Source organism: Amia ocellicauda, chromosome 2 (assembly GCF_036373705.1).
Source record: "Amia ocellicauda isolate fAmiCal2 chromosome 2, fAmiCal2.hap1, whole genome shotgun sequence".
Lineage (NCBI taxonomy): Eukaryota > Metazoa > Chordata > Actinopteri > Amiiformes > Amiidae > Amia > Amia ocellicauda.
The window spans coordinates 57983754-57999958 of NC_089851.1; the positions used below are offsets into that span (position 1 = coordinate 57983754).

At 39.0% G+C, this 16205-nt stretch overlaps 1 non-coding gene across 1 annotated transcript; it reads left to right on the forward strand.

Moving 5' to 3' along the window:
• Window positions 1-15990: 15990 nt before the first annotated feature.
• On the forward strand, window positions 15991-16064 carry trnat-cgu (transfer RNA threonine (anticodon CGU)). The gene has a single exon. It is a non-coding gene; the product is annotated as a tRNA-Thr (tRNA).
• Window positions 16065-16205: the final 141 nt, after the last annotated feature.

Here is a 16205-nt window from a genome sequence, read left to right on the forward strand (position 1 = left end):
TACTATCTACATATTTATTTATTTATTTATACATTGTTTTTTTTTTTTTTACATTTTGGCACAAATTATCGTCCATACTATCCATGACAAAATTAAAAATAAATACATGGAGAAAATAATAAATACATGAATTAATGTGGAAATAAATAGATGGATAAATAAACAGATTTTGAATTAAATACAATAATAAATAAATCTCCATGTATTTATTAGAACATGTATTTATTTATTTCAACATTTATTTATTATTTTCACTGCGAATTTGTTTTAAATTTTAATTAAAAATAAATACAGTGAAAATAATCAATACATTAATACATAAATACATGTTCAAATGGACATTTATTTATGTCAACACTACTACATTTATTCATTTATTTATGTAATGTGAAGCGATTCAAGTAATGAATAAACAATGTATTTGCTAAAATAAGTTTTGCTTAAACTTTAAGGGGAACTGCACCACAATTTTATCTTAATTCTGTTATTTGTATAAATTGTTTTAAATATAGCAATGTCACAAATGTCTGAAGTGAAGATATATTTATTAATATGATTTTCTTAAGGAATAGGTGGCCATTTTCTCTCCACCAGACCCTCGGTAACAGTCTGTACTAGTATGTGTAAGACCTGTAGGCAATACAAAGTAAAAGCATAATAATAATGATGATATTATTTATAACTAGAATGCTAAAGTTCCATGAGAAACATTGTGGAAGTACAGTAAGCAGTATGTTTCAGTGTACATGTAATATATTAAGTACTATAGTACATCACAAGGTACTACAGTAAACTATAGTATACAACAGGGTAGTTCAATATTTGTCTAAGTACCGTAGGAGGCACTATAGTACATTACAAGATACTATAGTATATCACGTAACAAGAGTATACTATAGTATAACAGTGTACTATCGTATGTCACACATTATTCAGTATACCATAGTATAAAAGTTTAGTGTGGTATACAACAGTGTCCTACAGTATTTGTTGTACTACTTAATTGTAGTTTTAATATTTAATTAACTATATTTTCTTGTAAAGAGCTTTGCGATACACTATGAAATTTCCATGGAATCCGAATGTGTTCAATTTTGTTGGATTTCATGAAATCCGAATGCATGAAATTGCATGATTTAATCAGGTGAATACAGATTAAATCGTGATACAATTGCATGCTATATAAAGGTTGTTTGGGAGCGAGACTACATGGTGAAGTTTTGAGTTTTGAAAGAGAAAAGCAAGATCAAGAGTGTAAATATGTATAGGAATATTTAGTTATGGCAGCTTCTGCCATGCTGTACATTGGCAAAAAGAAGATGGCTTCACTCACATCTATGCAAGTGTACACTCAGTATTTGTTGCAGAAATTAATGAAAGCAATACTAGTTTCAGTACTGTACTTCGCAAAAACATATTTGCATATTTGTTCAAAACTTGTACTTTAATATTTTTGCGATATCTAACACTGATAGTCCTAGATTGTTTCATGTGTGCATGTATTTAAACAAAACAAAAACAAACAAAAAACAACATTGTTCTCTTTTCTTTGCTAAAACTATTTTTGTTACATTGAATCAGGGGTATGCATACATCTGGAAGGCACACTATATGTAATGGTAAGTTACAACAACATAAATGACAGTATATATATATATATATATATATATATATATATATAATCATCACAGTATAGTTCTTGAAAGATCATTTATCAAGCAGATTTAAACAAATTAAAAATGTCTATTATAATGACTGGCTATTATACAGTACACACTAGAAGCACCGACATTTCAAACTACCTACAAGAGCCAAAACTATAGTATAATAATGATCAAATAAAAAACTTTATTTGCGTTTATGCAGCTAAAATGCTGTAGGCATATTTAATACATATATTTAGGAAAAGTGAGGAATTGGTATCCATAGTGTATTCAGGAACACATAGTAATTCAAATTAAATCAGTCAAACTGACCAGCCGTGCACTTCTAGAGTTAAATTATAAAGGCAAATCATGCAAAAGATCACATCACGTGTACAGTATCAGCACACAAACTACAGGGTCACAAGCCGCTAATGGGAAACTAAACTTTGGATTCAAACTCGATTTGTAAGGAAATATTGAAGACAAGGAAAGGTTTTCTGTTTCATTTGCATGCAATGCTTTTCTTACAAGAGCAGTGTAGTTTACAGTATAATTTGTGAGCACCCATTTGCTGTAGCAATTATAATTTAGTTTGCTTATTATAATGATTTGGTGTTTTTTAAATATATATTCCTATATATATATATATTTTACCATTAATGTTACAGCGTTGTTTTTATTTTAATAAGTGCCCGATTAATCAGCAATTGCCCATTGATTAACCGATCAAATATTTGAATGGACTGACAGCCTTAATATATATGTGTGTGTGTTATTGTAATGAAATGTATGGTTTGTATTATTATTAGCAACTGTACGCTATCCAAAACAGAGGTATGGAATATTTTGCTTTTGACAGCTTAAAAAGAAAAATATGTGAACAAAGACCAATCAAGGCTAACTTACCAGTATACAAAATAACATTTATAAATATAAATGTAAAACTTTTGGAAGAGCCGGTATTAATGTTTTGTATAAACTGTATAATGTTTTATATTAATGATTGAAAAACATGTCAACAGAGCCAATTGTATTAATTGTCAAGCAAGCAAATTTTAGCAAGGCTGTTCTGACACTCCCAGCATCTCCTTCAAGATTTCTGTGGCTAATCTGTGGCTGGAGAGGTCACCTCATCATTATTGATCAACAGTTGCTTTGAGAACTATGAGACCAGACCTCTGCCAGTAGATCAAAGGAAGCCATCTGGTTTCCACATTCCTACACCTCCCCCCAGGAAGACAACCACAAACATTCAGAAACCTGACCTCAAGATAACACTTCGGGAAACCTGTGACTGTCCCTGCCCACAAACCCACATGTCATGAAATGTATAAAAAGCTGTTAACTTCTGCTGTTCAGAGAAAGAGACTCTTCTGAGGTGGAGAGCTTCCATGTCAGGCCCTTCCAGGTCTGGCATGTTAAATAAATACATTTATCCTCTGTGCATCAAGACTGGGTTCTTCACTGCTGTTCAAGGTTCCCAGTGATGTCGTAATAGGACTTTGCTCCATTGCTTGAAATCGCATGAAATCGGAGTTCATGGAAATTTCATAGTGTTTCATCGTGGCCTTTAGTATAACAGTCGCTATATAAATACATTTTAGCAGGGCAGCATCAGTAATAGTATGAAAAAGTAACCAGCTTAGTAACTGGAGTAGAATCATAGGCAGAGTTTATTATTATCCACAATAAACTTGATATGTTTATTCATTTATTTACAGTAGTTTACAATTAAGATTAAACATAAATTAGTACATTTTGTGCACCCCCAATTCCTAATATGAGGGGCAAAGCTAACGAACTGAGCTTCCGTCCCTCAGTCCCAACAGCTTTCATATGATATTATTTTAATATAGTGATACAACATTTTGTGACATTCCTGTTTTGGATGCCCTATTTTTCAAGTTTGATTGTAATACATGAGTGTTATTAAAGTTTTAACTTAGAGTTACAGACTACATTTGCTGGGCACATCTAAAGACTAGCAAAAATGTATATTTGGATTTCGTTTTGTGAACATTACTTCACGCTGGGGAATGATTTATTGCAGGATTTACATATGGTAAGAACAGTATAATTATTAATACTATGTATGTGTAACAACGGAGATAAAGTGCTCAGTTTAATTTATTTAAAAATGTGTTATGCTAATTTAGGTAAGGTAGCTGGGGTTTATTAGGGTGTGTGCAGGGGTTTTAGAGTTGGTGACCACGTGTGCGGAGCAACACCTGGAACTGTGTGAACTTCTACTGGGCAAAAGGCGCTTAGTTTTTTTCTTCAATAAATCTAGCAGCAAGTAAGAAAGCGATTTGTGGGCTACTTGTTTTCCCCCGCTGAAAATACTACATTGGCATCAGAAATGAGGATGGACACTTACGGCTCCTGGCCAGCAGACAGGGGAGGAGGGGGCGCAGGCCAGAGACTCCAGCTCTTCAGGCAGTGCCTCGCAGCCAAGCGTGAGCGGCAGATAAACCGGCAGTGTGTACAGTGTCGGTCTGCTGTGTATCGCTGTTTCAATAATTAAATTATTATTATTATTTATCTCTTGGCAGACACCCTTATCCTTACAATACAAAATAATAAATAATAATTCATAATAACCAATAAAATGCCCCCCCAATGCTACAGTATGTAAGTTACTATAAGTACATGTAAGTTATTGTTAACAGTAGTAAGCTACTAGTAGTAGTTTTTGAAAATAATCGAAACGTTAAACGATTTGAAAAAGGTGTTTAAGGAAAATAAGCTAAGGCTATTAGATAAGGATAATATAGGGAATTAATTGCCTGGTATGTATACTATGTTTCTACCAAAGTTGTAACAGGAGTTGGAATTTTGGGGGTAGAAGGAAAGCTGTAAAAATCCTCAGATTAAACTTAATGGATAATTATTTACTGAATATTGGCATATATCATTTGTTTGTACATTTTCTTATCTTGAAAATTATCAAAAAGGAATATAACAAACATTAGAATTAGAGTTACCCTGTGTTAGACTTGTGTCCTTAATTAGAGATAATTAGAGTTGCCTTGTGATAGACTGGTGTTGCTGCAGGGTTGGGCTTCGGAACACTTTAATTTTGTTAAAAAGTAAACAAAATTGGAAACATATATATACACACACATTTAATTGCATGTAATTAACTTAGTTAAAAAAAAGTAAATTAAAAACTAAAACAGTAAAATATGCGTATACAAAAAAACAAATCAGTCTGTTACTATTTTTATATTATACATACTTATTTAAAATAACACATCATCCAATAGGCTTCTGGTTTGGAGCCAAACAATAGCACTAAATGCTACTCCTCATTGCTAATTGCAATAGATTGATTGCATTTTTTTTTTTACTTTGGATAGTTATGTCTGCTACTACAGGGAGAAGCTGTTCGATCTCCTCCACAGTCTTCAATCCCATCTGCCGTAGAAGGTCCTCCACTGGGGCAAGCAATTGCTCCCCTTTCTCTGTGAACAGTAGGAAACCTTCTTCGGTGTCACAGAACCTCAGGATGGTTTTCTGTTTCTTTTCTGTTTTTTATGTTGACTCCTGAATGAGAATTAATTAGATGCTTTTCTGGTTTTACCCAATTTATCCTGATTTCTAAAGGAATTAATGGAATGTAAAAAAGATTTGGAGAGGTTGAGCTTGAGGTGGTGTGAGTGCATCCAGGCAGAGATAGCAGACAAGCAGGAAGAGATGCAAGAGGGGATGAGAATGTCGGAGGAGGGAAAAGACAGGAAGATCTGGGCATCATCTGTGTAAAAATGGTAAGAGAAACCATGGGATGCAATGAGGGGGCCCAGGGAGTGAGTGTAGAGAGAGGACAAGAGGGGACCCAGAATGGAGCCTTGGGTTACACCTGTGAGGAGAGGTTGGGGGGTGGATGAGGAACCTCGCCATGTCACTTGGTAGGTCCCGTCGCTGAGGTAGGAGTAGAACCAGGTGAGAGCAGTTCAGAGATTCCAAGGTCAGCGAGGCAGGAGAGGAGGATGGAGTGATCGACAGTGTCAAATTCTGCAGAGAGATTGAGGAGGATGAGGACTGAGGAGAAGAAGGCCACCCAAGCACAGCTGAGGGAGTCAGTGACTGTAATTACATAAAATCCATTACCAGTAAAAACATGGAACATGCATACCTTACAAGTCCTTACAAAGGTTACAGATTTTTTTTTATCATTCTTGCCTCACAGAATTACAGACCAGTTGCAGCAGTGAAGTTGAAACTCAAGAACCTTCTTGTTTGTTTAGATTTGCACTCTTCTCACAGAACTGGTAACTGAAGTGCCCATAGGAAACCCACACAGACAGAGGTAGATCATGTGAACTCCACACAGACAAGCCCCCAAGCCAGGACTCAAACCCCAGACCCCTGTACTGGTGAGGCAGCAGTGCTAACCACCATGCCACCATGCTGCCCTACTAGGTCCTCATTATTTTATACAGCTCTGGAAAGAATTAAGAGACCACTGCACATTTTTCTTAAATCAGCATCTCGACATGTATGGCAGTCATTCCATGCCAGTGTCTGTTGAATTCCAACACAGACACACCTCATTCTACTCAATGAGGTACTAATTAGGTGATCACCTGAACCAAATCATATTTAAGGAGGAAAAGTATATCACTATCCTCTTGCATTAGGACCAGCTGGATGGGAAAAACAGTGCTAATAGAACCTCAAAAGTAATTGGAATCAGAAAATAACTATTGACCATGCCAAAAGAGTTGAAAAGGAAAGTTTTGAGAAAATTAGGTTTCAATTCTGGCTTTACTGGCAGAGGGATACAGTGAGCATTGCTTCCATTCTTAAAATGTCAAAGATGGCGGTTCATAAGAACAAGGTCAAGCAGCAGACATTGGGGACAACAAAGCTACAAAGCTACCAGCAGAAGACAAAAACGACTCTCCACTGACCGGGATGACCGCCAACTCATTGGAATGTCACTCAACAACCGTAGGATGACATCAAGTGACCTACAAAAAGAATGGCAAATGACAGCTGGGGTGAAGTGCACTGCGAGGATGGTTCGAAACAGGCTCCTAGGGGCAGGGCTGAAGTCTTGCAAAGCTAGAAAAAAGCGAGAAGCAAAGAAGAGCCAGGCTGAGGTTTGCAAAAGACCATAAGGTTTGGACCGTAGAGGACTGGAGTAAGGTCATCTTCTCTGATGAGTCAAATTTTCATCTTTGCCCAACACCTGGTCATCTAATGGTTAGACGGAGACCTGGAGAGGCCTACAAGCCACAGTGTCTCGCACCCACTGTGGAATTTGGTGAAGGATCAGTGATAATCTGGGGGTGCTTCAGCAAGGCTGGAATCGGGCAGATTTGTCTTTGTGAAGGACGCATGAATCAAGCCATGTACAAGGTTGTCCTGAATGAAAACTTGCTTCCTTCTGCTCTGATCCTTCTGCTGTGTTCCCCAAATCTGAGGATTGTTTTTTCCAGCAGGACAATGCTCCATGCCACACTGCCAGGTCAATCAAGGTGTGGATGGAGGACCACCAGATCAAGACCCTGTTATGGCCAGCCCAATCTCCAGACCTGAACCCCATTGAAAACCTCTGGAATGTGATGGATGGAAGATGGATGGTCACAAGCCATCAATCAAAGCCGAGTTGCTTGAATTTGTGCGCCAGGAGTGGCATAAAGTCACCCAACAGCGATGTGAAAGACTGGTGGAGAGCATGCCAAGACGCATGAATGCTGTGATTGAAAATCACCAAATATTAATTTCTGAACTCTTTGTAAGTTAAAACATTAGTATTATGTTGTTTAAAAATTAATATGAACTTATTTTCTTTGCATTATTTGAGGTCTGACAACACTGCATCTTTTTTGTAATTTTGTCCAGTTGTAAATTTCTGCAAATAAATGCTCTAAATGACAATATTTTTATTTGGAATTTGGGAAAAATGTTTTCAGCAGTTTATAGAATAAAACAAAAATGTTCATTTTACCAAAACATATACCTATAAATAGTAAAACCAGAGAAACTGATAATTGTGCACTGGTCTCTTAATTTTTTCCAGAGCTGTATACACCTTTATATACGCTGCCATATCAAACATTTAACACTAAAGCATGTTGTGAATAAATGTTATGCTTTGGAATTTTAATATTGACATGAATAGACAATCCATGCAAGTAAACTCAAACACACAATAACAAGTGGTATTGTCACTGTTGTATCCCACACATCCCGCAATTCACAAGCTCCCCTGCAGAGGTCAGAATCACCGGAATTCTAAACCCTCACATTCCCCAGCAATCAGCCACTTAACATTCCTCGGCACCATGTGCACTTGTTCTATCATCCTCGAACTCCCATTGGACCAGCACTCTCCTTCACCGTCCTCTGCTCCTCTCTGCTACACATATAAACCTTTCTGTGACTTTAATTCACTGCTAAGTCTTGTATCCTTTTGTTATTGATTGTTTACAACCTCCACGTGTTCCTCCACCAATTCCCGTATTCTCCCTACCAGCCTGTTTGCCTGATCATTGACCCCCTGCTTGTCTTTTCGACCAGGACTTGTGGATTTCCCTGGACATTACGGTTTGCCGGCATTGACCACAGCCTGTTTCTGACCACCTCTCACTCCGCACCTGGGTTCCCCGCCATGGCAGTCCTTCGTTACAGGTATACAGTCCGGTCCATAAATATTTGGACAGACCCAATTGTCAATTTGGCTCTGTACACCATCACAATGGATTGGAAAGGAAACAATCAAGATGTGCTTTAAGTGTAGACTTTCATCTTTAATTGGAGGGTAGTTACATCCAAATCGGGTGAATGGTGTAGGAATTAAACCAATTTTTATGTGGTCCCCCCAATTTTAGGGGCTCAAAAGTATTTGGACAAACTAACATAATCATTAATTAAATTGTGAGTTTCAATACTTGGTTGTGATGCGGGACAGTGGCCTGTCCGAATGCCAAATATATTTGCACCATTGTTGCAGTAAGATTGTGTAACCCATGTATGAATTTAAGCTTTGTGTATTGCTCCGCAGAGGACAGGTGCAGTAGTTCTGTGTAGCTGATTTTTAGAAAAACATTTTCATCCAAGGCTATAGAGAAAACAGAAGACAAAGGAGAAGTCTGTGATCAAGTTTGGGGTACATCATTGACGTCATCCAGTTTCCCAGCAACCAAAGGGAGTCATCTTGTATATGATAGCATGTTCTTTAGAAAAACCTTAGATGTGTCTTGCTGACTGACCATCTCCAGAGCACTTAGTTGTAGCTGAATAAACTATTTTGGTATTATTTCAGTTAAATCGGGTCCTGAGTATTCCTTGTCCGCCTGTTTATTGAGGGAGTAAAATTTCTCCCTATCAGTTGCAAATCCTTTGCAGTCAATGACTGCCTGAAGTCTGGAACCCATAGACATCACCAGATGCTGGGTTTCTTCCCTGGTGATGCTATGCCAGGCCTGCACTACAGCTGTCTTTAGATCCTGCTTGTTCTTGGGGTGTTTTGCCTTAGATATCAAAACAAACCAATCCGAGAGCAAAAACATTAGGTGGGGCCAAATCCACTAATAAGAACGTACTGGTGAGCGCAGGAACACCACAAGGCCAGGAACACCACGGAAAACAACTGTGGTGGATGACAGAATTTTTTCCCTGGTGAGGAAAACCCCTTCACAACAGTTGGCCAGATCAAGAATACCCTCCAGGAGGTAGGCGTATCTGTGTCAATGTCAACAATCAAGAGAACACTTCACCAGAGTACATCTTGTGGTAAACCCTCTGTATTTAAACAGGAAATGGGAAGACCATATTAGAGTTTGGCAAAAAACATCTAAAGAACCCTGTACAGTTCTGGAACAACATCTTATGTACAGATGAGACAAAGATCAACTTGTACCAGAATGATGGGAAGAGAAGAGTATGGAAAAGGGAAGGAACTGCTCATGATCTGAAGCATACCACCTCATCTGTGAAACATGGTGAAGGTAGTGTTATGGTAAGGGCATGTATGGCTGTCAAGAGAACTGGTTGACTTTTGACAAAAGCAGCAGGATGAATTCTGAAATGTTTAGGGCTATGTTATCTGCTCAGATTCAGCCAAATGATTCAAAACTCATTTAACAGCACTTCACAGTGCAGATGAACAATAATGTGAAAGCAGGTAGCGGAAAGCAACCCCAAGAAGACTACCGTCACCAGCCACGAAACCAGACGGCTTCATGCCCTAGGGCTCGTTCAGGAGTTGAACACAGGACCTCTCGCACACTAAGTGAGAATCATACTCCTAGACCAACAGGCCAACTGAACAAGTGGCTTCACAAAGTTCTCCTCCTCAACAACACACTACATGTCCTCCTCCTCCTCCTCCTCCTCAACAACCACAACAAACTTGCATAATACACATTTGTTTTATAGAAAAACACACATATGACAGTCTGATTTCCCTTCAGCTGCACAGGCAACAGCATCTGAGGTCAAAAGCCCTCTTGTGCAGAGGAGCCCAAAAGCTGGCTTTTGACAGAGAGCACACTGTTCAGTAACCACTTAATAAGTAGGCCTAATCATTTCTTATTTTTTACAGAATAGGACACAGAAATAACTTATGATTACTTATTTGTTATCTACATTTTACTTTTCATAGTATTTCCAAACGTTTTTTATCGATGTATGAACAAACAGAACCATTGAGACACACACTATTAGAGATTTTTCGTTTTATTTTCTTTATGAATGTAATTCAAAACAATATAGAGTAACAGTGACAAAAAGTGCCAGGGGTTTATGACAATACAGAAAGCACATTATAGAAAAGACCTGAAAAACACACAAGCACTACATCAGAGATACCACGCATTAAGTCCCTTCCCTGCGCTGTAGGCTCCATAGCGCTGCATCACTGCTGCCTCTCGCTAATCTCAAGATGGAGCTGGGGGTAGGTGTTCCATGGCCAGGCTGTCGTTCCCTCTGCCAAGTGTGTACAGGCCAAGATACCTCCATTACTTCAATCACTACATCTTCCGCTGACTTCTATAGGGGGCTGCGTGAACTACTGAAGTAATGCTGTAGAGATAAGTGTCCTTAAACTGGGAAATGGAAATAAAGATTAAGTAAGCATCACTCATTGAAGAAATGCATCACAGTGTCTCTGTCAGCCTGTACAGCAGCGCATGTTTGCCGTAGCCAACATTTATTCAGTGCCAAATTTCCTTGCACAAAGCCATAGCAGATTCTCAAGCCCTCCCATGTTGTTGATTATCTTGTATCCATGTATTAAGAATAATGGTAATGCTTTATTTTAAGTGTCCATTATAAACAATCTATTAACATGTTATGTTATTATTATATGATTAATTTTACAAATTATAAATATATTAGACATTTTTAAACTTTTTTGCTATAATATGTTTTAAGGTATTTAATAACATATTTAATAAAGGGTATAATAACATGACATTTGCACACCGATATCAATCTATTATCATTAACTGCCATGCCAGTTAATTGCTGCTATTATCCATCCATTTTTGAAACCAGTTATCCTGGCGAAGGTCGCCGAGCACTGATCCCGGCAGGCAAAGGGCACAAGGCAGGAATACACCCAGGACGGGACCCCAGTCCATCGCTGGGCAACACACACACACACACACGCAGACACACCCACATACAGGGCAATTTAGAGAAGCCAATTAACCTAACCCACATGTCTTTGGACGGTGGGAGGAAACCCACGTGGACACGGGGAGAACATGCAAACTACATAGTATAGCAATAATGTTTAAATAAAAATGTCTAATATATTTATAATTTGTAATAATCATATAACAATAACATAATCAATAATTTGTTAATAGATTGTTTATAATGGACACTTGTTAGCATAATAACTAATGTATGTTATCTATCTGTATGTAATGCTGTTGTCCTATAAGTCCTTACATTTGCAAACAGGGATTTTTGAAATAACCATTACTTATTTTGTGAAAAAACAGGGAAACAGAAATAAGGAATGAGTAACTATTACTTATTTCTTCATACTACTAGAATCAGAATTCACAGAAAAAGTAATAAACAATAAAGATAAAAATAAATAACCATTACTTATTTAAAAAAAAAAAAACAGGAACCAGAAATAAATAAGTAAACTTTACTTATTTTGCAGAAAAAAATAAAACAGTTTATTATTAATATATTGAGGAAACAGTGAAAAAAATAACCATTACTTATTTTTTGAAAAATAAGGAATCTACTTCATAGAGGTTCTGAAATCAGCATACTTCTCATGGCAGGAAAGGAAACTGGAAGCCTTTTGACACATTTCTTGACTTTGATTGAAGATTTTCCAGTATTTTAATCAGACCTCCTGCCAGAATATATTCTGCAGTGGGTTTCAGAATGGGCTGCCAAAACTGCGTAATCTCCTCCACCAACCTTTCCTGGTTTTCCTTTGTTTGGTAAAACTGCATTTATGGAAGATACCCTTACAAAAATAAAATATTTAAAAATATATAATATTCTGAAATATGAAATGTATTTTAATGTATTAATATGTTTTATAAATGTGCATACCATTTTATAATATATGGTGAAAATATACTTTTAAATATCAATTGCAGTTTTAGTATGTTACTTGATACAGAAATATGGTCAAATACACTATATTATACAATACAAATATTGCTTAATATAACTTAAGTATATTCAGAATTATATGTAAACTTGTTTTTAATATATCTATAATTATATGCAAATATACTGTAACATCTACACATGTATTTTATACTAAATATATAAAAATGCATACATATATGTCCCCTTATAATATACATTTAGTATACTGCTAAATACACAACAATCTCATATTGCATGTATTGTATACTGTGAATATATTAGACTGCAAAAATGTTGCATTCTAAATATACTGGTAGAATATATTTGGATAAACTTCCAAACACATGTATACATGAAGTGTAACTTAAAACATTGGGATACTTCAATACTTTAATAGATTTCACTTGGTACTCACTTGGTGTTTGACCCCCTTTTGCCTTCAGAACTGCCTTAATTCTACGTGGCATTGATTCAACAAGGTGCTGAAAGCATTCTTTAGAAATGTTGGCCCATATTGATAGGATAGCATCTTGCAATTGATGGAGATTTGTGGGATGCACATCCAGGGCACGAAGCTCCCGTTCCACCACATCCCAAAGATGCTCTATTGGGTTGAGATCTGGTGACTGTGGGGGCCAGTTTAGTACAGTGAACTCATTGTCATGTTCAAGAAACCAATTTGAAATGATTCGACCTTTGTGACATGGTGCATTATCCTGCTGGAAGTAGCCATCAGAGGATGGGTACATGGTGGTCATAAAGGGATGGACATGGTCAGAAACAATGCTCAGGTAGGCCGTGGCATTTAAACGATGCCCAATTGGCACTAAGGGGCATAAAGTGTGCCAAGAAAACATCCCCCACACCATTACACCACCACCACCAGCCTGCACAGTGGTAACAAGGCATGATGGATCCATGTTCTCATTCTGTTTACGCCAAATTCTGACTCTACCATCTGAATGTCTCAACAGAAATCGAGACTCATCAGACCAGGCTTGTGCAAATTGTAGCCTCTTTTTCCTATTTGTAGTGGAGATGAGTGGTACCCGGTGGGGTCTTCTGCTGTTGTAGCCCAACCGCCTCAAGGTTGTACGTGTTGTGGCTTCACAAATGCTTTGCTGCATACCTCGGTTGTAACGAGTGGTTATTTCAGGCAAAGTTGCTCTTCTATCAGCTTGAATCAGTCGGCCCATTCTCCTCTGACCTCTAGCATCAACAAGGCATTTTCGCCTACAGGACTGCCGCATACTGGATGTTTTTCCCTTTTCACACCATTCTTTGTAAACCCTAGAAATGGTTGTGCGTGAAAATCCCAGTAACTGAGCAGATTGTGAAATACTCAGACCGGCCCGTCTGGCACCAACAACCATGCCACGCTCAAAATGGCTTAAATCACCTTTCTTTCCCATTCAAACATTCAGTTTGGAGTTCAGGAGATTGTCTTGACCAGGACCACACCCTTAAATGCATTGAAGCAACTGCCATGTGATTGATTGGTTAGATAATTGCATTAATGAGAAATTGAACAGGTGTTCCTAATAATCCTTTAGGTGAGTGTATAGGGCATGTATTACAGATTCATTCAAAAAGGTCTCACTTTAGATTTGAGGAAACACTATTTACTTGTATCAGCGGTCATTCATTTGTCATTAATAGTTCTTCCAATTTCCGACCTTTTAGTTCCAGAGACCAATGTTTTGGTACCAGCTAAAAAAAACAAAAACAAATGTACATTAATTGGACAAATATGAAATATATAGTTACATGTAAAATATGGCCCAATATACAACGCTACAATTATTACAATTTACTTGCACTGTAATTACACGGTAACAAGAGTGAATTGACCAAGTAGTTTGTGTATAGTTAATTAAATTATTAAATACTAGTATGGATGATGTATGATTACAGAACGAGCTTACATACACTAAACAAGTAGTATGGCTTATTTACATGTAGTGTGTGTTTTTTACTTTACATATTCATGTAAAATGCTGCCAACCTTTGTGATGTTACCGATGACCTTAAACTCACCCCTTCTTAAAGTGTAACCACATGTGGTGATCAGGTGAGGGTCTGCCTCAAGCAGTTACGTGCTTCCCAGGAGAACATGCAATACTGCCTATTAGCTTGGCTCGTTCGTCTAGGGGTATGATTCTTGCTGAGGGTGTGAGAGGCCCTGGGTTCAACTCCAGGACGAGCCCACATGGCCCTGCTTTGCAATCACTGAAGTGTTTGTTCATTTGCTCTTGAAGGCTGGCTTCTGGGCTCCTCTGCACAAAGGAGGGCTATTGACCTCAGATACTGTTGCCTGTATAGCTGATGGGAAATCAGACTGTCACCTGTGTGTTTTGTTTTCTTTAAAGAAAATGTGTATTTTACAAGTTTGTTGTTGTTGTTGAGGAGGAGGAGGACATGTAGTGTGTTGTTGAGGAGGAGGAGGACGAAATGTGGTTTGCCGGCTTGTTATGGAGACCTTTGCTGAACGTGTACACCTGAGCTGCACCCAAGGAGAGGCATTCTTTTCAGTTGTTTGCGGGCCTGCTGAACCATGCTCTCAGTGCTGTCTCACTGGGGATGGGGTTACCGTTCTGGAAAGACACGTCAGCGCTACAGTCCATGCTATCAGTCAGTGAGCGTAGGTCTCCCGGTCTGCCCCAAGCAGTTACGTGCTTGCCCAGCAGAAACTGCGACACCGTCCGTTAACTTGGCTCGTTGGTCTAGGGTATGATTCTCGCTTCGGGTGCGAGAGGCCCTGGCTTCAACTCCCGGACGAGCCCGCTTGGCCCCGCTTCGCAGTCACTGAAGCGTTCGTTTTTTGGCTCACGTGCTGAAAGGACCAGGGAGGGCGCCATCCTTGACCCGTTTCAAACGGGGCAAAAAGGAGCACAAACTGTTGTCAGAAGTGAGATTCGAACCCACACCTCCAGGGGAGACTGCGACCTGACCGCAGCGCCTTAGACCGCTCGGCCATCCTGACTGCCCGGCGGAGCCCTAGCGCAACGGGTCGCGGTCCAGGACTGCTTTCCGGAGCCTGAGCTGACCGAAGGACACTAACAAGGTGGAATAAAGCAGGCAGGGGAGGCAGCGATGCTGCCCTCGCCTTGCCCTGAGACATTCAGAATCGGAAAGGGGCGTGGCGAAAGATCTGGGGGCGGAGAAGGTGGGAGGTGGCAAGCCCGGCTCCTCGTTAGTATAGTGGTGAGTATCCCCGCCTGTCACGCGGGATTGCCTGTCATTGGGGGAGCGATAGCAAGCAAGAGAGTTAGATATCGAGAGTCATAGATAGATGGATGTATGGACGGCAAGGCAAGCATCTGATTGACAGTGGTCCGTGATCTGCTGCTATGCTACTATGCTACTGACCATTGGGGGAGCGATAGCAAGCAAGAGAGTTAGATATCGAGAGTCAAAGATAGATAGATAGATAGATGGATGGATGGACGGAAAGGCAAGCATCTGATTGACAGTGGTCCGTGATCTGCTGTTATGCTACTATGCTACTTACCTAACGTCCAATTCCCATTGCCGCCCCTGGACAGTCGCAACAGGGAGCTTGTTGCTCCCGTCAACCTTACGTTTTCACCTCTGTGTGCTTCCTTTGTTGCAGCCTGCATCCAGATTTTGTTTTGTTTTGTTTTGTTTTGTTTTGTTTTGTTTTGTTTTGTTTTGTTTTGTTTTGTTTTGTTTTGTTTTGTTTTGTTTTGTTTTGTTTTGTTTCTTACGCCTGAGTGTAGGCACTGGGGAATGGGAGAGTCCTGGCACCGTGGCTTAGTTGGTCAAAGCGCCTGTCTCGTAAACAGGAAACCCTGGGTTCGACTCCTAGCAGTGCCTTGGTTTATGTTGGCCTAGGCAATGGAAAGGAAGTTTCTAAACGCTCAATACATTTTTCCAAGATGGCCGTCCGCAGCAAGCAGCTTAAGGTTACTGTAGCCGCAGTCTGGCAAGGTGACCGCCAGAAGTAGAAACAATAAC